A 27,087-nucleotide genomic window follows, 5' to 3' on the forward strand; every position below is an offset into this window, starting at 1 on the left:
AGTTCTCTATACTCTATACATCTTATATGATAGCCATCATTTTTTTTTTTTTGCTGTTTCTTTTTTTTTTTTTTTAATTTTTTTATTGGATGTTTTATTTACATTTCATATGTTGTCCCCTTACACCATCCCCCACCCACCCAGGAACCCCCAATCCCCTCACACTTCCTCCTTCTTCTTTGTGGATGTAACCTCTATCTACCCCCCCACTCCCACCTCCCCACCCTCAAAACTCCCACCCCCTGGGGCGTCCAGCCTTCATGAGGTCAAGGATCTCATCTTCCACCTGTGCCCAGCAGGGCCCTCCACTCTTATATATTCAGCTAAGGCCCTGGATCCCTCCATAAGTGCTCCCAGGCTGGTGGTTTAGACCCTGGGAGCTGTGGTTGGTTGGTATTGTTGCTCTCCTCATGGGGCCACAAATCCTTTCAGCTCCTTCAGTCTTCACTCTAACTCCTCCATTGAGAACCCCATAATCACTTCAATGGCTAGTTGTGAGCATCTGCCTCTGAATATGTCAGACTCTTGAAGACCTCTGAGGAGACATCCATATCAGGCTCTTATCAGCATGCACTTCCTGACTTCCACATCAGCATCTACCTTTGGTGACTGCACATGGGATGGATACTCAGGTGGAAAGGTCTTCAGACGGCCCCTCCTTCAGTTTTTGTCCCTCGCTTTGTCTCCATATTTGCTCCCTTGAGTATTTTGTTGCTCCTTCTAAGAAGGACCGAATCACCCCCACTTGGTCTTCCTTCTTTATGGACTTCATGTGGCCTGTGAGTTGCATCTTGGGCATTTTAAGGTTCTGGGCTAATATCCAATAATCAGTGAGTGAATACCATGTGTGTTCTTTTGTGATTGGCTTACCTCACTCAGTATGATAATTTCTAGTTCCATCCATTTACCTAGGAACCTCTCAAATTCAATGCAATCCCCATTAAAATCCCAACTCAATTCTTCACAGAGTAATAGAGTTGTTTTGCTTTGCATTTCCCTAATGACCCAGAGCTTTGAATATTTATTTAAGTGCTTCTAGGCCATTCAAGATTTTTTCTGTTGACAATTTTCTGTTTACCTCTGTACCCCATTTTTAATTTGGTTTAACTTTGTGAGTTCTTTATAAATTCTGGATATTAGCCCTCTGTCAGGGGCAGAAGTTGGTGAAGATCCTTTCATAATATGATAAAAAAAAAAACTCAATAAAATACTCACAAACCAAATCCAGTAACACATCGAAAAAAATCATCCATTATTATCAGCCAAGTTTTATCTCAGGGATGAAGGGGTAGTTCAAGATATGAAAGCCAATCCACATAATCCATGATATAAACAAATTGAAAGAAAATAAAACATGACTATCTCATTAAATGCTGAAAAACTTTAACAAAATCCAACACCCCTTTATATTAAAAGGATTAGAGAGATCAGGGATACAAGGCACATACATACCTAAACATAACCAAAGAAATATGTAGCAAGCCAATAGCCCACATCAAACTAAATCAGGAGGAACTTAAATCAATTCCACTGAAATCAGGGACAAGAAAGGGATGCCTAATCTCTCCCTATCTATCCACTATAATGCTTGAAGTTCTAGCCAGAGCAATAAGACAACTAAAAGAGATTAGGGGGACACAAAGCATTACAGGCTATTGTCAATGATGATTGATATCCCCAAGAACTTGACAGTTAGACCCTATGCTGAAGATGTCACAAATCTGAGTCATAGAACATGATGATGTCAGTTGCTATGGACTTGGAAACTTCATCCCTACCGGCTACCTTTCATGGTGCTGGAAGGTGTTCTGCATGCTACTGGAGCAAGCAATCATCAATCCTAAGTAACTATAAGTCCAGAAGGTGTAACAATAATTGGCTTGGTAGGACATGCCAACTAGTAAAATAGTGGAATGAGCATCACGGTATCCACCAACCACTTTACGCTTGACCATATGTCCTTCTCCATAAGTTGAGATCCATAGTGGCACCATTAGCAGGCCAGGAATCTGTGGTATGACAAATCTGTGGTATGATACATATTCTAGGGAAGAACCTACTACTATTAGGCTGCTTAGTAGACATAGTTTTAAACTGACTACTAATAATATATAATTATCCTTTTTTATTAATGTATTTCTCCAAACTATCATCAAAGAACACCTATTTGCAGTACTCAGTGCTTCACACAGACCTCTCGTCAAGGTACAGAGGATAAGAAACTGAACAATTCCCAGACCTAAATGGAAGATAAAATCATGCTCTCTCTGCATAATATTCGAAGGAGAAAGTTTTAAGAACCACAAGTGGAAGGTGACTTCAGTGAAACAATGTCCTCTGGACAGAATAAAGAAGCTGCAAATATGAACTTTTAGCAATTGAACATCATACACAACACTTGTGCAATCCCAAGCCAGACAATATTCCAACATGGAGAGGGAAGTTAGACTTGAAGTTTTACCCCTAGCTGAAGACGGATAATCTTGGCAATTATTAGCTTCTGGGAAAGGGAGAAGTATCTTTCTTGAAAGCCTAGACCGTGGTAAATTGACTACATTGCAGGAGAAAGTGACAAATCCAAAAATATCTAGCCAGCAGAAACTTGTCCCAACCAATTTTTTTAAAGGAAAAAAAAGAAATAAATAGACACAAAGTTGGGCAGGTAAAGAAGGGAGGATGAGTCAGGAAGAGTTTGAGAAGTAAATATGAGCTAAACATATCATATAGAATTGTCAAAGGACTAACAAATGTATTTCTTGTTAAGACCAAGAAATAGACAAAAATAGTATTAACTGAAATGAACACAAAATAATAATTATTATTTTAAAGCTTTGAATGGAAGTTGCATATGAATTTAACATGTATACATTAAGCATAGAAATCTACAATTGTCTATGAGTTTCCAAACTCCAAATTGTTTCTTTTTCTACTTTTTCTTTTCTACTGTCCTTTTTCTAACTTTTTCTACTATCTTAAGATCTATATGCCACAAATAAAAAACATATATAATCCTTCAATATAAAACTAGACATTACAAAAAGAATTCTCTGGAGTCATTTCAGTGGGTGCCTATTCTACGTGTCACAAATTAAGACTTTGAAGTCCAGATTTTATTTTGTAACTTTGATCATTAACCGTTTTCTCTTACATGTCTGATTAGACTTAATGAGTTAGTTGAGTTATTGAAGTGTGATGCCCCATTAAATACATCAACTGACTACAATTAATTTCCCAAAACATGTTCTTCATTGATTGATTGTATTTATCAGTGTAAACAATTTAAGTGTTGTGAACCTTGGACAGAAAGCAGGAGTTGAAAACTCTGAGAGTCTGATTCAAAGAAAGTGATTATTTTCTGTTAGTGAAATTTGTTAATGTACTTAAAAAAAAAAACCTGAGGCCGGGCAGTGGTGGCGCACGCCTTTAATCCCAGCACTTGGGAGGCAGAGGCAGGCGGATTTCTGAGTTCGAGGCCAGCCTGGTCTACAGAGTGAGTTCCAGGACAGCCAGGGCTATACAGAGAAACCCTGTCTCGAAAAACCAAAAAAAAAAAAAAAAAAAAAAACCTGTCGTCTAGTAAAAAAAAAAAAAAAATCAGGACGGCATATCATATTAAAAAAAATCACCAGTCAGTTAAAAATGTCTTCTGTCATCACAATTCTCAGCTAGGTACTTCGTGGTTATAGAACATATTGGCTGCAGCTATTATCTTACATCTAAGGAAGACATTGCTAAGCTACCTCTGCATAAGAAACAAAATGAACTTTAGGGATTTAGAAAGAATCCTGGAAAAGCATAAAGAAACAGAAGTAATTTTGAATGTGAAGAAATCCCTAAATCCCTTTATTCATTTTTTGATAATAGCCCAAGTTCTCCCAAAGCACCTGACTCTCGAAGGAAGCCCACACACTCTGGCAAATCACTTTAGCAATAATGAGCTATCACAGAAACCTCTATCAGAGATCCTAATGGAAATTGTGTAGGATTTCCCTGGAAAAGAAAATCTACCCACTGCACATCACTGAACAAAATTAACCAACCAGAGCAGATCCTACTAGGAAATGAATAAACACCTCTTTAAACACAAATAGCTCAAAAATGAGTAATGAGAGGGAGGAAGACAGGCAAATGGCGAGAGAACTCAAAGCTATAACTTCTGAGATACATTTCTGTATTTAGGAGAGTGTGAATTGGAGAAATGGCATCAGATGTTAGAGGAACACATTCAGCAAATGTGTGATTATGTATGTGAAAATGAGAAAGCCCACAGCATTTTCTTCTAGATTTCATCAAAGTTTCCTTGAGTCTATACATAAAAATCTCTGGAAAGCATTTGACAGATATTCACCAGAAAAGCAGAGTCACATAGATACAAACTTGTCCATGGGCCATAGATGTGAGTAGTCTTTATCCCAATAGCCATTTTTTTTGGATCTTGAATAAAGAGTCTTTCATATTTTTTTAAATGATACACTATGGCTTGCAGATGAAATGCATACATCTTTATCCATAGCATAAGTAATGTTAAGAGATGAGCCTTCTGGGAGGGGGTTGGCACTACCTATATTCATTGTAAGCCAATTCATAAATTCAAATTTTGGATAGACTATTGGGAAATCATGGAGCTCTAGACAACTGTGCTTGGTTGGAGGACAAAAGCCACTCATCCTATGGCTCTTCAGGTATCTTATTCTAGCCTCCACCTTTCTTTCCCCTGACTTTCTTGCTGGATGAGATAAGTAGTCTCCTCTACCACATGCTTCCATTACCAGGATGTTCTGCCTCACCATTGTCTTCACTGTAATGGAGTAAGGATTCCACGATTGGAAACCTCTGAAAGTCAGAGCCAAAATACATCTTTCTTCATGTTAAAAGTATAGTAATAAATTAAAAAATAAACATGAATTTAATTAAACAGCCAATAAAAGCTAATCAAAGAATCTTATTTACTTAACCAATCACTGAACATATGAAGCTTTTTGTTAAGTACAAGTTAAGTATAAGTGGCCATTTATAACAGGACTTTGGGTTGTTTTCAGGATGCCTAAATCATAATATTAAAACAAATAGTAAGTGACAGTCTTTTTGTACATTGAAGTAAAATATCCGATATATATGTTTATTCATTCAAGCTTTCTACATCCATAGTTTTAAAATTAGTGTACAAGTTTTTACAATTACCCAAGTGTAAAGCAATTCATCCATAGAGGTCAAATAGAGGTTTTGGCACTTTTGTTTAGAAGTATGACCACTGAAAAGGTCTCACTGGCTCGTAGATGACACCACATCCATGCACATACAGGCAGCATAAATTGGACCTAGTGAATTAAAATAAACAAACAAATTAATTAATAAACCATAAAAGGAAAATGTGAATTTGGGAGGCAAATGGAATAGATGTAGGATTCCAGGGAAATTAAGGTTGGGGTTAGGATGTGAGGGGTGGCTTTGATCAAGATACATTAATCATCTGTATAAAATTTTCAAAGAATAGTCAAAGGGCAAAAATTTGTTTTAAAATAACCAAAGAGAAAACAAAAGTATGATTTGTTCTTGTCTCTATAGACATAAAATGTAGCTGTTGCATCTTGATAGTAAAATATTCTCCAAGTAAGTGAAAGTTACTGGCTAGCTTGGCCACTAAAATGAATAGATACTACCCAGTTCTAAGAATCTGGCCTGGGTAGTAAACTTTACTATTATTATCAACTTGCCTCCCAATGCAATTTGGTTCATTTTGCAATGGTATTTCCTACAACTGGCACAGAACAGAGCTGGCAAGGCAGATGAAAAAAGCATTTTGTCATGTCCCTCAGTTTGGCCCATAGTTTTTCCTTTGTCCCCATCCCTTTTCATCCATAAAGACTAGATCATTTGTGTTCTTGCTCTCTCTCTCTCCCTCTCCCCTACTTTCCTCTCATTTCCTCTACCTCTCTTTTCCCTTCTCTATCTCTCTTACTGTACTTATTTTCAGAGACTTTACAAAGTTGCTTTCTTGACTGACAAATAGAATCTCGTATAAACAAGTAAAATAAATCTTTTTCTGATCCCTGCACTATCCTTAGGACAGCCCTATTGTAATGAACCAGATTTTCCATGTTTAAACAAATAGCAAGAAAGTGAAATCTAGTAGTGCTAGTGTTAATCTATTCTGTCCAGCCTAGGGTCTTTCAAAACATGGACTAAAGACACTTTAAATATCTGAAGCACACAGAGTGAGAAGCAAATTATTAGAAATATAATTTCTTGGGTACCCACCTGGCCAGAATCTCTTGGTGAGGACTTTAGGAATCTTTATTGTCATTTTGTTTGTTTGTCGGCTTATTTTTTAAAGCAGTGGTTCCAATGTACTAAAATCTTATATCTACAGTCACGTCAGAGAAGAGTAGTATAGTGCAGGGTCACCACTAGTATGAAAACTAAAAATAGTTGCCACAAATATATACAAAAAAGAGCATACTTTTGTATGTATCAAAAGAAGACTCTTAGCTACTATAATCCCACCCTCAGCCAGGTATTTAGTTTTGAATACAATGTTCATTGCAATTTTTCACATTATATCATACATTGCATCTTAAATGTTCCCCCATGCTCCAAATATTAAAGGTTTAGTGTTCAAAGAATAGGATAAAGGAGTCTTTATCCTTTAAGAGTTGAGAGTTAGTGAGAAGTCTTAGGTTACTTGAAATTTGTCCTCAAAGAAGATTGTGGAAACATAGGCTCTTCGCTTTTATTTCACACTGTAATGTGAGCAACTTTCCTATGCATGAGCATCTTCTGTTATCTTGCTTTACTAGGGACTAAAACTTCTGAAACTGTGAGTTAAAATAAATTTTCCCTCTTCTAAGTTGATTATCTCAGGCATTTTGCTATAATAATGAGAGAAAACTAAAGCATATTTGACATATCTCTTGCCCCTGCTTTCGCATAAGCTCTTAGGAAGCACTATTAGTGTCCCTGTCTGTTTTCCTAGTGCCAAAAGCAATAATGACAATATATACTGAAAGGAAGGAAGAATGACAGAATATCAATTTATCTGGTAAGTTTATTTAAATATAAGACCTATCTTTTGAAACTCTGTTTAAAGTTGCCAGAAATGCAATACATCATAATTCTTTGAATCTAGCATACCACTTGTCATAAACCATGACAGTATTTTATGTACTACTAAGAATGTCTCTAGAAATTAAATGTGACAAAACCTCTTCCATGGTCAAGGATGATAAACATGTGAAAAGGCACACATGTGCTGCTGTTTATTAAAAAGATAGCATATTAAATTAAAACCTGCTAGCTATAAAGAACACATCTCTATTGGGAATGAGTTAGTTGAATATAGTGCCCACCTTTTCAGTTTCAACATGTTTAAAAGAAAGGACATTTAGGGATCATAAAGAGAATTTCTAGAATAGTAGACTTTTCCTATTGAGCATATCTACTCAAGCCATATACTACTTACTGTCAGTGTATGGTCATTCGAGTAGATTTCTTATATCCCCATCTAGTATGCATGTGTTTGGACCACAGTGCTCTGTGGTATGAATATTAAACTGTACTCAAGTGAGAGTAATAAAAGTGAGTAGTGGGCAAGGGATTGAAGCCATCCCTTTAAATGAATTGTAAAACCTAATTAGGTACCTAATTATGTGTCAGAATTTAGTTGGTGTACAACATGTCATGTAAAGTTAATGATGATTTATTGAAAATTTTTTTATTTAGAACACTTTGTTCTTCATTTCCAGTGAGTTAGATCACTAAGAGACAGCTTTAATTTTCAGACTGTTCTTTTCATTGCTTACTGTCTATTAAATATACATGAAAATACATATAAGCGTGTCATAACAATTAGTGAAAAAACTGTCAATTTGAAGGAGAGTAGAGTGGGAATGGCTTGGAGGGAAGAAAGGGAAAGAAAAAACGTTGCACTTAAATTATAATCTAAAAAATAAGAAAAATGATAAAAATATATTACATGATTTTTTTTAATTAAAATGAAACCAAAGAACCGAAATGAAATGGAACCTGATGTTATGAAAATGAAAACTCAGAAAATGTTCTGCTTCATGCCTACCCTAGAGCTCCCAAAATTGCTGCCTGTGGATCTGAAATGCATCAGTAAATTTTGTAGCCATATTTGCCACACAGAAAATATTACAGTGGTAATTATCATATATTTTAACAAAAAGGGAGCATTTTATGGGGAGATCTTCTTACATACTAACATATGGTAGTAAATAAATGTGCCTGATAGATAAGTTTTAGTGCCGCCTCTATTGGGATCCATGGGAACAAAAATCTTTAAGTAATTCACTATTCTTTATCAAGCTATCCCACCACAGATGGAGGTTCAAGGTACTATGAAGTAGGAGATCCCTCTTTCAGGAAGCTCATGTGAGCTAGCTCTGGTGGGAAAAATCAGGGGCTTGGTATCTTCATAGATCCTCCTTGTGAAATGCCTGCCCTCCCAGGATGGAGTAAGTTGGGGAAGTGAAGACAGAGTTCTAACATGTCCTTGCTGAGAGGCTCTAGGTCTTCCCAGATGAGAATGAACATATATCTATTTAGAATGGGTTAGTTGAATGTAGTGTCATTTCATTCAAAAGACAAAACAGCAAAAATCCCTTCTTGTTCTATATCCAGCCTTCTGGGTGCAGGGTTCCACAAGCACTAGAAGTAATCACCTTCTCTCATTGTGTAACTTTAGAAAGAAAATTGGAAATATAGTATTTAATCCCAGCCTACCACAAGACCTATTTTGTAACTTTAGGCAATTCTACTTCCTTCACTCAGCTTCTGCTTTCTGAGCTGCATAATAAGCATGATAGTATCTCCAGAATGGGTTTATAATGAACAGTAGGTGAGCCATTGTATGTATATACCCACCATAGCTTAACTTGATGATTCATACCTATAATCCATGCTCCCAGGAAGCTGGTACAGAAGAATCACCATGCATTTAAGGTCAGTCCAGGCTACTTGGTCAGTTCCGGGCCAGTCAAGGCTACATAGCAAGATGCTCTCTCCAAAACAAAATGCCTGTCATCTTATCTGTCATATGTATTGAATATCATTCAACAAATATTTTAGAGCTTATTAACTATGCCATTCAAATTGTCTTGCTATATACATGAGACCAAAATGGAATAGTGAACCAAAACAGACTTGTCAGATATCCTTTTATTATTGGAAGTCTAGCAGAGAGACAATTAAATAATCAATCATAATAAATTATGTTAGCACTCCAATAATGGTATTACGATACATTTGGTGAGGCCACCACACTGGTCAGGAGGGAGGTTGTACAAGCTACTGACAAGTGTATAATGTTGCTCCAGCCACCTCAGGAGAAAAATCATTTCAAGCAGAGAAAACAGTTGCATGGAAGTACTGTTTATTCTAGAAAGTATAAGAATTTGCCTTTATACAACACTGACAGCTTAAATATATTGTACATGTAATAAAGGGGCAAAAATGAAAACAAGATTTCTTAATGGAATTGGATTTTGTTGTTGAGCAATGGAAAACAAGTAAAATGTTTTAAAATCAAAGAGGGAGATGGATTTCATTTTAGAACGCCGACTCTTGCTTTCTGTTGAAAAACAGATTGTAAAGTAGCAAGATTGAAAGTAGGGATTGTGGTGGGAATCACTTCAGAGAGGGCTGAATGGACAAACGGCCTACGGTTTAAATGAGTATTTGTGGGAAAAAGACATTAACATGATTATCATTTGTTAGGATAAAAGAGAGCTAGGAAGAGCCAAAAAGGAACTATTAAAACAGGAATCCAGAAGTCAGTCTTGGGCTGAAGAGGAGGTTCATATTGAGCTAGCTGGCCAATTAAGCCCCCACACTGGACAACTTATAAATCTAACTCCAACAGATCCAATCTCTCTTCTGGATGCTGAAAGTACACACAGACATGGGCATGTACACATATTCATATATCTACACACATACACAGAAATAAAAACAACCTTTAAAATTAGGGATTAAGTCAGTCTTCAACAACTATGTGAATGAGCTTATGTTCATTGGGAAAACAGAGAAGTAGCAGACATTAATGGAAGAAGAAGGAGAAATTCTGTTTGAGACACTGAACTTTCAGAATGGTTAGAACACCCCACAGAAAGCAAGAAAGCATTCTATGGGGATAGTTTGCTATGGACTACCAATTGTATAAACTGCTGTAGATCTAAGGAGAGTTTTGATTTACCACTATTATTTTTCTTCCTTAACTCTGACTGATTCTTTACTTAGGTCAAGCTTTCTGAAATTCCCAGTTTAGTTTCTCAGGTTATTGGGGTTAAAAATGAATAAAAATGCTACTCCATGGGGTGATTAGGAGAGCGTCAGGTGCTTGCCAGCTGTGATACCAGGATTCCCACAAATTTTCAGAAGAGTAGTTCTCCTGATAAGTAGGTATAGACTGCAAACTGCATTTATTGTCAGCTCAGCATGTGTTCCATGCGTCTGCTGTTTTGCAGTGACATTTCTCCATCTAAGGAGGCCTGAGAATGCTGCCACTTCACTTTTCCCAGCTAATGTAGTAGCTTTTGTCAAACATTGGGAGAAATGAAAAGTGGAGGTTCTCTATGCAGTTGAGTTCTCTGTACTTTCAAAGGGAAGCAGGTTTGTAGAATAGCAAGCTTGATGGAATATTCTGGAAAGAGCTTTTGCACAAATGGAACAGAACATAAAAGAATATATGTCCTTCAGTACACAATTGCTCATTTTAGACTCTGAGTGGCTCTTCTAAGTACTCTATAACCATAAACAATTGCTTTACCAATTACATCAGGCCCTTAAGTAAATGTATTTTCAAGCATCCTAGTAACACACATGCCCCTCCTCACTGTATGCTGTGACCTCTGGGTTTTAGTCAATATTTTGCCTTTGAAATTAATTTTTTGAGATTCATTCATGAACAGCACTAACATTCAAAATCCAGATGTGTTTTCTTTCTGAGAAACTATGGATACTGTGTTTCATAAGATCTTTAAAGAAAGACTCACCACAACTCCCAAATCATTTCATTTATTATATCAGAATCATGTTGCACTCTTCATGAAAGGGCCTATCATCCACCTTAGGAACCATTTCTTTCTTTATACAAATCAAAGGCACATAGCTACTTACCCAGATCAGAAACCTTTCATGTGCAAAAAAGTTAACATTTTTCTGGCAGAAAGAACTTCATCTTGTGTCTGCTTTGTCTGTGTCACTCTATGAACTCACTTAAAAACCTTCTTGTGCTTAGCTCACAAAAGAAATTTTTGATGATTCTTCATGCTGGTAACACCAAATTACATTTTACTAATCCTGTGTGTCTTCATAAAAAAATTTCCCCTCTCATAGGCAGGGAAAATTGAATAGATCTTACAGGTAGGCTGGGGGATGGGATGAGAACAGGAGGATCAAGTGGGGAAAGATGGGACTGAGGGAAGAAATGTAGAAAGACAAAGCTAGAATTGAGGGACACTTGAGATGTTGTATGGAAAGATAGTGTAGATGAAACTTTCTAAAATACATGAAGACAATCCTAATAAAGTCTTCAAACAGTGGGGGTGATAAAGTCCCAACTGTCCATCTCTTGTCACTAAATGAAGCTTCCAGTAATGAGACTGGATTATATCCAATTAAATTGTTATATCCAATTAAATTAAAAGGGATACTTTGGAAATCTCAAACAACCCAAGTTGTTGTCAAGGCAGTAGATTCCTCTCCACCAACTGACAACAAGGCCCCATTGATGAAGATAATACACCCAATATTTAAACATTAATAGGTCTACCTGGTTCCTATTTAAAACATTCACCCTTACATTCTAGTGTCTTTGGTAAGGGAAGGTACTCTACAGATTGCCAAAAAGAGAAATATATACACCAACCCAGCCACAAAACTTTTGACCTACAATGCTATCCTTCCTGAGAAATATATGAGTACGATTTTGGCACAAAGCTTGTAGGAGTAACCAAACAATGTCTGATTTGCCTTAAGGTCCTCCCAAGAGATGAAATCTATACCACTCATGTCTTGGGTGACCAACAGTCAGAGACTAGATAGCCCAGAGCCCTATAGTAAAACCAAATACTATTGGGGTTTTCAAAAAGTAGTAATAAAATGACTACTAATAATATTCTGCTATACTTATAGATGAATCCCTTTATTCTGTCATCATCAGAGAAGATTCCTCCTATAGCAGATGACAAAAAAAAAAAAAAAAACTTCACAGGGACCCATAGCCCAACATCATGCAGAGATGCAGAGAGACAGACAGAGACACAGAGACACAGACACTGACAGAGAAATTCAGAGAGAGATAGAGAGATAGACAGAGAGATAGAAAGACAGAGAGTCAGAGAGACCTTGCAACACTCAGCTCTTAATAAAAAGTCTCCATGAAATCCCTCTCTTCAGAGTTCAGGAAACCCCATGGAAGAGGAGTCAGAAAGAGTAAAAGAGCCAGAGGGAACAGAGGACACCAGTAGACCAACTCTCTCTAAATCAACTCAGCAAAGCTCATCTCAACTCACAGGAGACTGAAGCAACAAGTCCAAGGCCTGCAAGAGTCTGCACCATGTCCTCTAGATATGTAGTATATTTTTCAGTATAGTAATTTTATGGGACTCCTGAGTGTGTGAACAAGTGGTTCTTTGATTCTTGTGACTTCTCTTAGGTTTTTTTCCCTCTGTTGGTTTGCCTGGTCCAACATTGATATGATTATTTTCATTTTATCTTACATTTTATTTTGTTGTTGTTTAAAAAAATGGTATTTCCCTTTACAACACTATTATATGAATGATGAAAAAGTATAATTTCAACCCATGTCAAGAACCTAAAATGGAAATTTTAAAATATCATCATTATACATGATGTGCCATCATTATAATAATAAGGCTATCACTTTTGAAGTGGTCATATAAAGAACTTTATCAAGATTTGTGCTAAGAGAGATATTAACATATATAGAAGTCTTGTAAAAACAACTAGGAGGTTTGTATTTGTTTTATACATCTTTTTACTATACTGATGAGGAAGAGGTTCATAAGATTATTAAGTGGCTGGAAATACAATGACCAACTCTGGGTAGTTTAGTTCATCATTTACATATTTTCAGGACCAAGAAGATCAAGACAATGAATTTTGCCATGTAAGGGGCTACTAAGGATCAGAATGAACAAACAAGCACTTTGGGAGGTATAGGCATAGATTTTTCAAAACCTTCTTTTAATAAGGGTTCTTAAATGCTTTAACCTCTCTTCTAGCCCATCACCCACCAGAGGTAATGGAAAGGAAAGGTTAATAGAGCAAAGGAGGATATGGTACTTGTTTAGAAATAGTTCTTTGGAGCACGTACAATCTGTGTTGTCAGAATATCAGCAGTTCAGTTCATAGGAATCAGCAGCTCAATCCAGAAGAAACCACAAGGCTCCACCAATTGGTCCAAGTCTGAAGAAGCATCAAGAAGCCACTGGAACACGAGACACTCTTTGGTGGCATTTCTCTCTATGAAGTCATGAAACATGATGACCAGCAAAGAATGGCAAGGCAGACCAATACTACACAGTGTTGTCAGCAAAGATCAGCATCAGGAAAGCCCAACAATATCCAGCAAGGGATGTTAAAGCCTATGCCTTATAAGACCAATACCACACAGCATCATCCACTGTCTGTTGGGTTATATTTATATCCTTTCCAAACATCACATGTTCTCTCAAGTGTCCACTCAAGCAAAACATTGCATACCCTTTTTCCAGGCTACTTCCAGAAAAACACCATGTCCGTTATCAGCAAAACATCCTCCAACATGTCTGTTTCCACAAAAACATCCTCTCATAAGATAGTTTCTAGAAAAACATCACATGACACAATTGAGTCTCCAAAGAAGCAAGAAATTTCCACTTTATGGAGGTAAGTAAGCTTGGTAGCAGGACAGAATGATTGCCTTCTTTAAATAGTTCTGTGAGACAATAGGGAACTGAAGTCCATTTGACATGGAAGATTGCTTGACCATAGGAGCAACACAAAAAAGAAAGCTCACAGACGATGTATTTGAAACCCTCCTGATTTCCCCATAAGAACAACACAGAGAAGAAAGCTCACTCACAGGCAATGTATCTGAAACTCTCCCGATTGCCCCAAATGAGAATGCAGCACAGAATACTGATCTTCTTACACTGGCATAATTTTTATCATCAAAGGCAGAAACTGAGATTCAGAAAACTTTAATAATGTCAAGGATCACAGAGGTAGAAAATGGTCTGAATAAATTTCAGATAAGTTTTGTATCTCCAGAGATTGAGAAGTATTTATTTCTTATCTAACATAATTATTGTGTGCTATAGTTTCAAGTCCACTCTTCTTTCTCATTGAAATATTCCAGGATATTCTCAATAAAAATCTAAGCAAGCTGACTCTACTTCTAAAGGGAAAAACATCTAAATCTTGTCTAGAAGTTAGAGTAGATAGACTGGTGCCCTCAGACTCTCCAAGATGCTCTAATCTCTGGAACACATAAACATGTTGCCTTTCATGGCAAAAGAGATTTTGTAGATATATTTAAGTATCTGTAGATGGAATTAGCATCCAGAGTATCCAAGTGGGCCTAGTACTATTGCATAAAGATACTATAAGGCAGGAGACACAGAAAGGACATGGTGCATGAAGCTGTGGCCAGAAAAATGCAATTGTTTACAGAGATCAGGAAGCTAAGGATGGCAGGCAGCCTGTAAAAGACAAAAAGAAAAAAAGAAAAAAAGAAATACCCTGAACCTCTAGAGCAGTGGTTCTCAACCTTTCTAATGCTGCAACCATTTAATATAGTTAACAACAACAACAACAATATGGCTGGTGACTCCAACCATAAAATCATTTTCATTGTTACTGTATAACTGTAATTTCACTACTGTTATAAATTATAATCTAAATATTTGATATGTAACCACCAAAGGAGTCATGACTCAAAGAATAAGGACCATTGCTCTAGAAGAAACCAACCCCCTCAAAGGCTTGCTTTTAGCCCTGTCAGACCCCTGCCAGACTCAAGACCTCAAGCACTGTATGCTAATTTGACCAGATTCATGTCAAGACATTACAGTTGTTACAGCAGCATATCTGAAAATAAAATGCCCACAGCAATCATTGATGTTCGCTTTAAATTTTCATTTTATTCTCTTTGCCCGTCTCTAGGTTATAGGGAGAATTTTATACCCATGAATCTTAACCTCTGTTCCTCTGACCTTTCACGGATTCTTTGTGTCTGTTCTACTTCACCAAAATTCTGCATCATGTCTAACATCTTATTTTATATCATTAGTTCCACTTTAACTCCTATGTCCTTCCCAGGGACTCTCACTTCCACTTTATTTCTTCTTAATACTTCCTTCATTGTGAGTTCAGCTATTTCCACCTTCAATTTCTACTGTACTGAATCCTTCCAGTCTCTGATTGTCTCCTCACAACAGGGTTTCTTCTCCATTGTTGATCAACCAGTAATATTCTTACTCATCTCAGGATTCAGATCAAATACCCATTCTTTGAGGAAGTCTTTCTGTTCATCAGGCAGATACAGAACCCCATACTACCCAATGATGACAGAGGTTTTACACCAGTTTTAATTTACTGAACACTTTTTGTCTAGTGTCTACCATTTTCATTAACTATATCACTTATTAAAGGATGGCTCATGTCTTCTTTTAGCTATATTTCTAATATTATGTCAAGCACCCACCTACCACAAAGTATTTAATCAGTAAACAGTTGTTAAATAAAATAATTTATCATTATAAATTCTCATTGATAGTTGCATTACTGAGAAGATAGCACAAACATTGTCACAGTCTTCTCAGAAAATTTAGTCTACTCATCATAAGTTAAAACATAGAATGTACAGTAATATATATATATATATCATCTATAACATACAAAATATACATAATTGTATTTAAAATACTGTTTCTATGCATGCATATATAAATGTGTACAATCGGAATGAGTTTCATAAGGCAATCCTTTCTCATGTCACTGATCTATCAAGAAAAGTACCAGGGAATAGATTCAGTTCTACAGATGAGCCAAAAAATGTGGTCAATTCTGTATGACATTGCACATGTAGCTGAGTCAAATCCTGAACAGCTTCAGAATTGTACTAGGTGTCATAGGCCTCAAACTTGGGAAGGTGTTATGCTCAGTTCCATGTTCAGTTGTTGATGTCTTAAAATCCTTCACAATGGCTGAAAAAGACACTCCAGAGGTTCATTTATATTGGAGCCTGAAAATTCCATAGCCCTAGAGAGATTAATTTCACATTCTTTATTTTCAAGATCTTTTTGTGCCAACCATAGTTTTTAAAGGGAAGATCATTAGTGACTACACTCAAAGAGTATATAGGCAACAAAATAACACTCACAAATAACTATAAAAGAATATGAAAAAAGTCTGAAAAGAAGGTGAATGAAGAAAACTACAGGAATACTTCAGGAAAAGTTAGAAATTCTGTCTGAGGTGGCTCAGTGGGTAATGTACTTGCTGCATAAGCATAAAGACAAGAATTTGGATCCCCAGAACCCGTATAAAAGCTGGATGTGGTGGCATACTCCTATAACCCCAGTGCTGGGAAACTGGGACAGAAAAAAGAGGATTTCAGGCCTTGCTGCACAGTCTAATTGAAATAATGAGCTCCAGGTTCAGTGATAGACCCTGTTTCAAATAATAACTAATAACATAGAGAACTATATAAATAGCTAAAGTCAACCTCTGTCCTCTACAAGCACATGTACAGGTGAACACACAACATACACTACACACACACACACTACATGCACAAACACTCATATGCATGTACAAATACACACTCATACACTGCATATAGACATACACAAATGCGTACATACTATATACACTATATATATACATACATACATTCATACATACATACATACATACATACACACACAACTCACACATGATTCTAACTGAGATATTTGAGAAAGTTTTCTCCAAAGAGACAACACTTCAACTGAGACCTTTAGGATGGATAAGAATTGACTGGAGGTCCCAGAAAGTTTAGAGGTCTGGTGGGATAGGGGGTGGAGGGTGGGGACATCCTCATAGAGACAGAGTGTGGGGAGGAGGTATGAGATGTGGAACAATTGGAGGTAGATCAAGAAGGGAATAAAATTTGGAGCTTAAATTAAATAAATTAATGAATTTTAAAAAGACATGATTAATGTGAGTTTAAAAATAAGTAAGTAAATTAAATAAACTAACAACAAACAAGCAAACAACAGGACTAATCACAAACAACAAAGTCATAAATAGTCTATTTCTTCATTTTCTCACCTGGTAAACAAACTAAAATTGATCCTACAATCTCAATAGAGAATAAACATATTACCTACTTATTTGTAGTTTTAAAATCCTGGTACGATAGCATTAAGGAAGGTAAACACACAGAGCATTCCAAAGAAGTTGCCTAAGTAGTACATAGCAGAAAGAACAGGCATCAAACGACAGGCAAAGGAGATGCCAGAGGGTTCTAGGCACTACTTTGTAAGTACCCAATGTGTCTTTTCCAGGAAACTCACTTGGGTATTTGTCCCTTCTAGGAAACCTTACCAGTATCAGGCTATATTATTCATTGGCTCTCTGGTCACTTTTTCTTTTTGTCTCTCTTCTCTTCCTGCTTCCTGTAATCTCAGGATAGTCCATCCCTCTACAGCCTTTCCCTGTGGTCCTCAAAGATGGGCTTTCTGTTTTTTGTTTCGTTTCATTTTGTTTTGTTATTGGAGGCTTTCTGAATTTTTCCATAATATCCCTTTAGCACATGTGGAACCAGAATTCAAATGACAACATTTGTTCGACATCTTCTTAGTGTAGTAAAGGAAAAAAGATTGAGTTAAGTAAGTCTTCATACCAGGAAGTACAGTGGGTCCATGCTGCATACGGTATGACACTTGGCCTCAAGACATTTACGGGAATGTCCCAAGGGGTCTTTCCTTTCAACATCAATGTACACACATGGTTAAGATCTAAAATATGACTCAATCTTCCCAGAAATATGTTCTATGCCAAAGAAAAGCCTCAAGGAGACTTGGCATCCTTTACAGGTCTAGAAGCTTTCACTCTGCCTACAATTTTCTTCGGAGGAATCAGTGATGCCTAGAACATGTTCAGAGAGATGTGAGGGAATTCAAGAATCCAGGGTACCTGTTTTTAGCCACCTGAGTACTTGGCAAGACTTTCCATTTCCAAACCAAATAAATGGCATTTTCTTATTCAAACAAAGGAAGTAGCCATAGCCACAGAGCTGAACAAGTGGCTGCATCCCCAGATAACATATTGCTGGTTATCTTTTCTCAACATGAGAAAAGCAAGTTTTAATTGATTCAAGAATCAAAGTTATACTAACTTCCTTTGAGGAAGATTGATTTCAGCTCTTGAATTATGTATTGTTCAGGCGACATATTCTTTTAAAATGTCAATTCTTCTTCAACTTGGAAATTCAGAGAAATCCCAGTACAAACCCCAGCAGGTGCTTGTTATTTATCTGTTGCTTGCTTGTTCTGGAAATTGACAAACTGACTCTAAAATTTACATAGAATGAAAAAGGCCAACAGTACCTAGGACAGTCTTGATAAAGAATAGAGCTAAACAACTTATCTTACACTAAATCAGAAGTTATTATAAAACTACAGTGATTACGTGATTCTGAGATGGATGCATAAACAGAATAAAATCATCGCTGGTATGGTCTAAAAAGCCTAGAATCAACACATTATTATCACCCTGCACTCTGGAAAGAATATGACACCTTTTCTGCTCCCAATGTCTGAGACTTCTATCCATAAAAAGAGAATTTGGGGGTTGGAGGTGTCAGAAAAGCAGTCTATAATTGTCTTAACATTCTTGCATGGATAGAAAAACCAAAGGCTGCAGAACTGCTTGTCAAAGTAGCCTTGTCTAACTGCAGCCATAAACAAGGTTGGTAGGAAACTACCACTATGCTGTGGTATACTGGTGAGCACCTGGAGGGTTTCTAGGGATGATGCTCATCAGCTGGGTAGCTTTCAGAAGAAAATCTAGGCATCAAACATAGTGAGGTCAAGCTGGTGCCTGCGTGGAACATTCATCCCTACATTCTAGTCTCTTTGTCACAAGAAGGTTCTCTGCAAGCTATCGAAAGAGAAATGTGGGTACCAAATTAGCCTCAAAATTCTTGACCTAAAATCTGTCCTTCCTGAGACATGTGGTGCCACAGATCTTGTGGGAGTATCCAGTCAATGTTTGGTTTACTTGAGTCCCAGAGTAGCAGTTGGAACCCATTCTCTACACTGGCTGGATGGCTGGGAACCAGAGACTGGATAGCACACAGATGTAGACTAGACCCAAACATGACAGAAAAAAAGGAAAATAACTGATGAAATAATTCATATCAGGAAGCAGATGGGAGTGGGCAAAGAGACCCACATCCGGACATTATACAGAAAGAGTTTAAATTGGATGTCTCCAAAAGGTTCCTCCCATAGGACATTAGGGAGCCCTATGCAGTAGAGGGAAAAGAGTGATTCTAAGAGTCAGAGTGGATGGAGAACACCAAGAGAACATGGCTCACTGAATCAACTAAGTAGGGCTTAGATGGGTTCACAGCAATTAAAGAAACAGACATGGAGCCTGTACGGCTCTACATCAGGTCCTCTGAGTATATATTTTGGCTGTTAGCTGAATCTTTTTTTTTGGAGACTCATAATAGTGGGAGCATATGTATGCCTGGCTCTTTTGCCTGCACTGAGGACTCATTTTCTCCTATTGGGGTTGCTTTGTTCAGTCTCAATACGTGGGCTTTTGCCTTGTCTTATGGTATCTTGTTTTGTCTCTATTGGCTGCCCTCTCTCAGAGGTCTGCTCTTTTCCAAAGAAGAAATGGATGGGGAATGTATCTGAGGAAAAGGAGAGTTGGGGAGGAGCTGGGAAGATTAGAGGGAGGATAAACTGTAGTAGACATGCACTGTATGAGAGAAGAATCTATTTTCAATTTTTTAAAGATGAAAACCTTGGCATAGAAGTAATGAGAATGAGGGAGAAGTAGGACCATAGACTCCTTTACTTTTGAAAATTAACAGCTACATGAGAACACTTGTTAAGGGTAATAGCCACTTCCCTGTATCCTTTCTTGTCTGCATGGGTTCCTCTTTTTGCCTACCCTAACAAAAGATCATTCAGTGAAAATATTGGAAATATTTGTTTATAGTTCAGCCAAGTGAATATAGCATACTGAATATACAAACAAACAATACTTGTGTGGTTTATAGCAAATATGCTATTTTATTACAATAGAAAGGGGGTGATTTTTCCCAATAAACTACACTAGATCAATTAGATATCCATGTGAGAAAGACTTAAGATTCTGTAAGCATAATCAGTTTCAGATGAATTATAGATTAAATGTGAACAATGGAAAAATTAACCTTGTAGAAGATCAATATCCTCATGCTTTGAAACAGACAGAAAATTTTTGAACGATGCATGAAAAATTCCTAATGATAAAGTACAAAAATCAGATGAATTAGGTTATATTAAACTAGCATTATTATATTAAATTACCAAGAGAGAATAGGTAAGACAAAAATGTGGCAACAAAAATAAGTAATACATAAATTAATATGTAATAGTAACTCCTACAAATCGATAGACACATTTGAGAATATATTTGTATCAACACATTAATCCATCATGCACACACTTGTCATTCCTGTCGGTCTGAGTCCTCTGTTTCTGAATGTCTCACAAGGATGTAGTCACCTTAAAGGTTTGAGGCTCACTCGAGGGATTATTGACAGAATTTCACATCCTTGCTACTGATTAGGTTACAGGCCTCAGTCCTTCACTTCCTTGTCACAACAAGGTGGATGGTTTCATCAGAGCATGCAGCAAGATAGTAAGCATGCCAACACAAAGGAAAACACAGTCTTTACTTCTACTATTTCCAAAACACCTGTAAAGATAGAGAACATGGCATAGACATTGTTATCAGCAGAAACGGAACCATCAAGTACTGATGATAGAAGTATACCCCATCATAACCATTCTGTAAACTGTCTGGAAGTATTTGTAATCTCTGACTCGATAATTGCATCACTCACTCAGGATTATAATCTCAAATTCCACTCACTTCCATGCAAAATTCATGATGTAGATAGAACTTGAGAATAACATCATAAGTGAGGTAGCCCAGAGCCAGAAATATATACATGGCATGTACTCACTTATGAGTGGATATTAGCCATAAAGTGCACAATAACCATGCTACAATCCAGAGACCCAAAGAAACTGGGAAATAAAGAGGTCTCAAGGGAGGGTGGGTGTGAATCTCATTCAGAAAAGGGAACTAAATAGTCATCAGAAGTGCCTGGAGACAGGGAACTGGGATGGAGATCAGGTATGGGGAGAGATTGGGCAGGACAAAGCTGGGAGTGAGAATGGAAAATAGTGTGAAACATCTCTGGGACTAGCTAGAGGCCAGGGAGGGGAGGCTACAGGGAGTCTAGGGGGATGAGCTTTGTTGAGATCCCTACCAGAGAGGGATATAGAGGATGAAGTGACTACTCCTATAGCCAGGCACGACTTCCAGAGGAAGTCCATCAATCCACCAATACCTACAACCCAAAATGTCTCGTCTCTAACCCACTAATTCTTTGACTTTATATCTAGGCATCTGTATGAGGAACAATCACAGAAACAGAAATATAGGTGTTACAGAGACCCTTTCCATTAGAGTTAGTAAAAGGAAAGGGGTTACCTATATGTGTCCAGTTCCTTATCACCAAGAGCTATGGATATTAATACTGCCACCTGAGGTACATGATGCTATCCTGTGAGTCCATGCTGAGAAATATTAGAAGAGACACAAATGCCAATACTTCTGAGAGGCAGTAGCTTTCCATATACCTTATCAATCTATGTGTTGCATGAAGGTGGTCTTGGGCTATAGCAGAGTACAGTAGTCAAGCTTTCTTGATGCTTTTTGAGTCAATGAAGCTCATGTGCCTAACAGAAAGTTCACAGACAACTGAACAAAAAAAGCAAGAGAAGCAAAAGACAGTGAGGAGAAAGAGAGATGAGACGGATGAGAGAGAAAACAGAGAGAGAAGCAAGAATAGAGAGCAGAAGTGAGACAAGGGAAAGAGAAGAGCGATGTGGAAGAGAGAATAATTTACATAAAGGGAGAAGAAATAATATATGCAATAAGACTTCCAGGAACTTGTAGTATATCAAACAAATGGTTTGACTAATTATTTTAATTCATTAAGGCAAACTGCTGTTTGCTAATAACTATAATACTGATAAGATTATTGTTCTGGAAGACAAATTTATCTACTGAAAGTGGCAGTTTTTAGTCAGGTGTCACTATAAGGGTCACAAATAGACATGATATGATACTATTCCCAATGACCATTTAGTTCAAGTTTCTTTACATCCTATAATCCATTTATCTTAAGTTCATTAGCTCACAGGTTTATCAACTTCACATAAGCAGTGCATAGTCCACATCAGACAGCTTCTTTGATATTTGCCATTATTTGTGCTCTGTGTGAATGTTTATATTACATATTATCTCTCCGTATTAACAACTATTGAAAATCTTAAGTTGAAATGTACTTTGCCTTGAGTTTTTAACCAAGAAAAGAACAGTGAATCTAGTGTAATTTAAATCAATATTTAGCACGTGTACACCCTGTAATAACAGGATTTCATTCAATTTGGCTATTAGCACTTTATGATACCATCTGTCTCCTAATTGCATTTTTGATGGTAGTGGGTGATACATTTCAGCATCTGGAGAAACCTGGGAAATTGTATAAGGAGATACGCAGTAAATGAAACAACAAGATTACTAGCTTAGTATAAATATCTCCATAGAGTCAGAAGGAAAAACCACTGCAATTGTGACCTTCAAAGTCCTTTTCAGAAAATGTTAATTATATATAGGCTTAAAACAATATTCTTATCTATGATATAGGAGTTTATGTATAGTTTAAAGTATCTAAATAAATATATATAACATTACCTTAAACTTACTGTTTGTCATAGAAAATACAAAAAAAGTAATTAAGTATTTTACTATTTAAGAAATAATAAAAATTAGTAAAGGTCTATCTAAACTACAAGAAAAAAATAATACTCATCTTGTTTCTTTCTTTTTTATTTTTTTACTCATGTTATTTCTTTTTCCTGATATAAATTATTGAAGTTCAGAGATTATTAATGTGATTAATAGGCATACTGAACAACAAGGAATATATAAATAAACAATTTGAGTATAGTTCCACTTTTAGCCAGCAATTATTTAAGATAGTGAAATTTTCTTTCATACCATCAAAAGTTTACTTTCATGCCATGTCTTTTCTCAGAAAAAAAAAATGCTTCTCATATTTTCAGTTCTTTTCCATAAGCTAAACTCATTAACCACTGATTCTTTCATTGAGTACGTCATATACACTTCATTTCAGAATTTCTTATGCCTGCCTTGTTGCTGATGACTTTCATGCTGCAAGGAGTGTCCAAAGGTCTTATTTTAGGCTTCAAACATACTTTTCCCTGAAGCCTTATGCTTGCATATTCCTGGTTTCCTTTCCTTTGATCCCATTGTTCTGCTGATGATGACTCTAATTTTGGAAATGTAGGCTATACAGTGTTATATTAATGTAATATGGCATGAATAAACAAATCATTGGTTCCCAAACATTCCCTGTTTTCTAGCTAGATATCAAAAAGAATTCATTTGAATATTAAAACTTGGTTAACCCCTTCCAAAAAATTATGATGAAGATGGACAGACATTAGGAACTTGAGGAGACACATCTTCTCACAATGAAATTTTGTGATGAAGATTATTACATTCCATTATTTCTATCTTCGACAGAAGATAGCTTCTGGAATCACAGATTCTCCTTACAAGCCACCTTATTTCCACAACTAGAAGAGAACCCCAGGATGCATTTTCTGGTTTGACAGTGAGTAGATTCTTGCAGCAGAATTTACACTGTACATTAGAAGAACAAGAATACAGTGCCAGATATTGTAATAGAGGGAGTGTTTCTGACAGTTCCCACCAGTGTGCTATCCATTTGTAAGCCATAGTTAATACAATGAGTCACCAGTACTCTCCCAATAAGTTAACTCCATCCAAGAGTATCCACTCAGTGTTCTGTGCAAATCCCTGAGTGTAGAAGAATGGAAAATGTGCATGATCTGTCCAAAACATTACCAGTTAGATAAAGGGAAACTGAGTACAAAAGAAAAAATAAATAGCAGCTTAAGAGAACATATACTAAGTGCCCTGGGTTTTGTTGGTTCATTGAAATTTTATCAACAATAAGCCATGGAAAAATTTGTCCTAGTCTCACTGTGAATCGTACATACACACAGTGGGTTCCCAATAGCCTGACTAACCTGGTCTCATGGGGGCTCACAGAGACTGAACCACCAACCAACTGGCATAGACACAAAAATATCCCTGACACTAATAGTAAGTGTTTGAAGTAATTAAAGAAAGTAACTTAGTCAATAGAACACCAAGACAGGAAGAGAGGCCACTAATTCTCTTCAAATAAAATCACTACTGTATGTTATAGTATCTGAAATCAATGGCAGTGCTGGGTCTTTGATCATCCTGCCAGTCTTCTGGAGAATCCAGATGGCTGCTTGTTTTGCAAGCCCCACATTCCATTACAAGGATGCAACAGAAAGCCACAAACCTGTTTTGAATACATCACAGTTCACCTTTTGGGTTAGACCAAACCCTCTTCCTGAGTAAAGTCACTGCCTCCTGCTTGTCATCCTTCATTTACTAAGTTGAGGGGATTCTCATATCTAATATTTATGAAGAAAAACTTAGAGACACTAAACAACTCTTTTATTCAGCTTCACATAAGCAATCTTGTTTATGAAAACCTTGGGAGTGCTGCAACAAGTAAATGCTACAAAAAGAAAGAATTACTTGCTGGATAATCAGGGAGGAATATAGGAATGTCATCAAAGTATTAGGAAAGTCATTATAATGACCAAAAAAAGAAAAATACAGAAAAATGAAAGAAAAAAAAGACAAAACTAAATTATCTTGTAAAGGAAATGAAAATTGCATTTGCTGAGAAAATATTATTAATTTTATTATGATAATTAAAAAATTTAAAGGGCCTCTGCATCTGTTTCCATCAGCTGCTGGATAAAGCCTCTCAGAAGACAGTTATGCTAATCTTCTATCTGGGAGCATAGCAGGATATCAGTAATAGTATCAGGGGTTGTCTCTCTCCCAAGGAGTTGATCTCCAGTTGGGCCAGTCATTGGTTAGTCATTCCCTCGATCTCTGCTTTATCTTTATCTCTGCTTCTTGTAGACAGAACAAATTTTGGAATAAAGTTGTTGTAGGTGGATTAGCTTCCCCCTCCCTCCACCGGAAGTCCTGCCTGACTACAGAAGATGACCTCTTCAGAGTACATATCCCCTGACCCACAGCCAAACAATAGGTGGAGCTCAGGGAGTCTTATGGAAGGAGGAAGGATTGAGGAAGCCAAATAGATCAAGGACACCATAATGAGACTACAGAGTAAACTAACCTGGTCTCATGGGGGCTCACAGAGACTGAACCACCAACCAAAAACCATGCAGGGACTGGCCCTAGCTCCGCTACACAGATGTACCAGATGTACAGCTTGTTCTTCTTGTAGGTCCTCTAACAATTGAAGCAGGAGCTGTCTCTGACTCTGTTGCCTACCTTTGAATCCCTTTCCCATAGCTGGGCATCCTTGTCTGGCCTCATTGAAAGACAATGTGCTTAATCCTGCTGCAACTTGTTGGTACTCCTGTGTGTGGGGGAGGTGCTTTTCTCTGAGGAAAATCAGAGGAAGAAATGGGGGAAGTGTGTGAGGGTGGGAATGGAAAGAAAGGAGAATGGGGGCTGCAATCAGACTGTGAAGTGAATAAATAAATACATTTTTAAAAATAGAAAAATTTAAGGGAAAATATATATATATGGGTTACTTTTAGAATATCTACAGGGAGAAACAAAATACTATTTACTTTGTAGAAAAATAATGATGTTTATCATTTGAGAAGTATCAGAGCAAAGTAAAAAGATGCTCATCCATTAAGACATTTTATAGCAAAATCCACCAACTATCCTTTCTGAGAAGCAGTGGCCATTCCGCCGCCCCCCCCCCCCCGTTAGAAACGAAAGTGGAGAAGAAATATGAAGGAAAATGTAAGGAGGTTAAATCCATCCAACATACTTTCCTAAGGAGAAATCTGTTCAGGTAAATGAGGTGGGAATTTTAAGACCAATACAAATCCAGTGAAATCAATTACTAGGTATTGAACATCAAGTATGCTTGTCACATGGAGTCTTCCCATGTAGAGTGCAGATAAGGAGAGATGGGAGTTGACTGAACAGAGTCTAATTAATAAGCAGCAAAGTAGTTTGTTTTAAACAGTTTTTATTAATTTAATTTAGCCAAATTCTTGGATTATAGCCTGTATTCAGTATACATCTTTAGTATGGAATGAGAAAGAATGGAAGAAGTAAACTTGCAATAGAAATTACAATATAATAAAGAGGCTGTGAGGAAATAGGAACAAGGGAAAAGTAATTTTTTAATTCATAAAATTTTGGATCAGAGCCATGGATGTTTAGAAGAGAAATTGAAGATGGGTTAGAAATAAGAGAACTACTAAAATTTAAAATAATGAAAATTTAAAATGAATAAAATTAAGCCTTATTTTTGTGGGGCTCAAAGAGATAATTATGACTTTCACTCAGTAGTTTTTATTTTATTATGAAGTAAATTATATACTCATGAAGCTCATTTAATCTTATAGAGAAACTGTATCGCAGCTAAGTAACACAAGGAACATAAAAGCACGGAACATAGCTTTTATGAAATGAAATCTATTTTGCCAAAGTTAATCTGAGCTTCTCCAACTTGTGAAGGAAGATGGTGGTACTTGGAATAAGCTTTACTCAGGATTTAACAGACCCTCAGATGACCTGGCAGAAACAAGCCATTGTTATAAGTTTAAATAAAATATATGTCAT

This window comes from Grammomys surdaster, unplaced genomic scaffold, assembly GCF_004785775.1.
Source record: "Grammomys surdaster isolate TR1022 unplaced genomic scaffold, NIH_TR_1.0 126158, whole genome shotgun sequence".
Classification (NCBI taxonomy): domain Eukaryota; kingdom Metazoa; phylum Chordata; class Mammalia; order Rodentia; family Muridae; genus Grammomys; species Grammomys surdaster.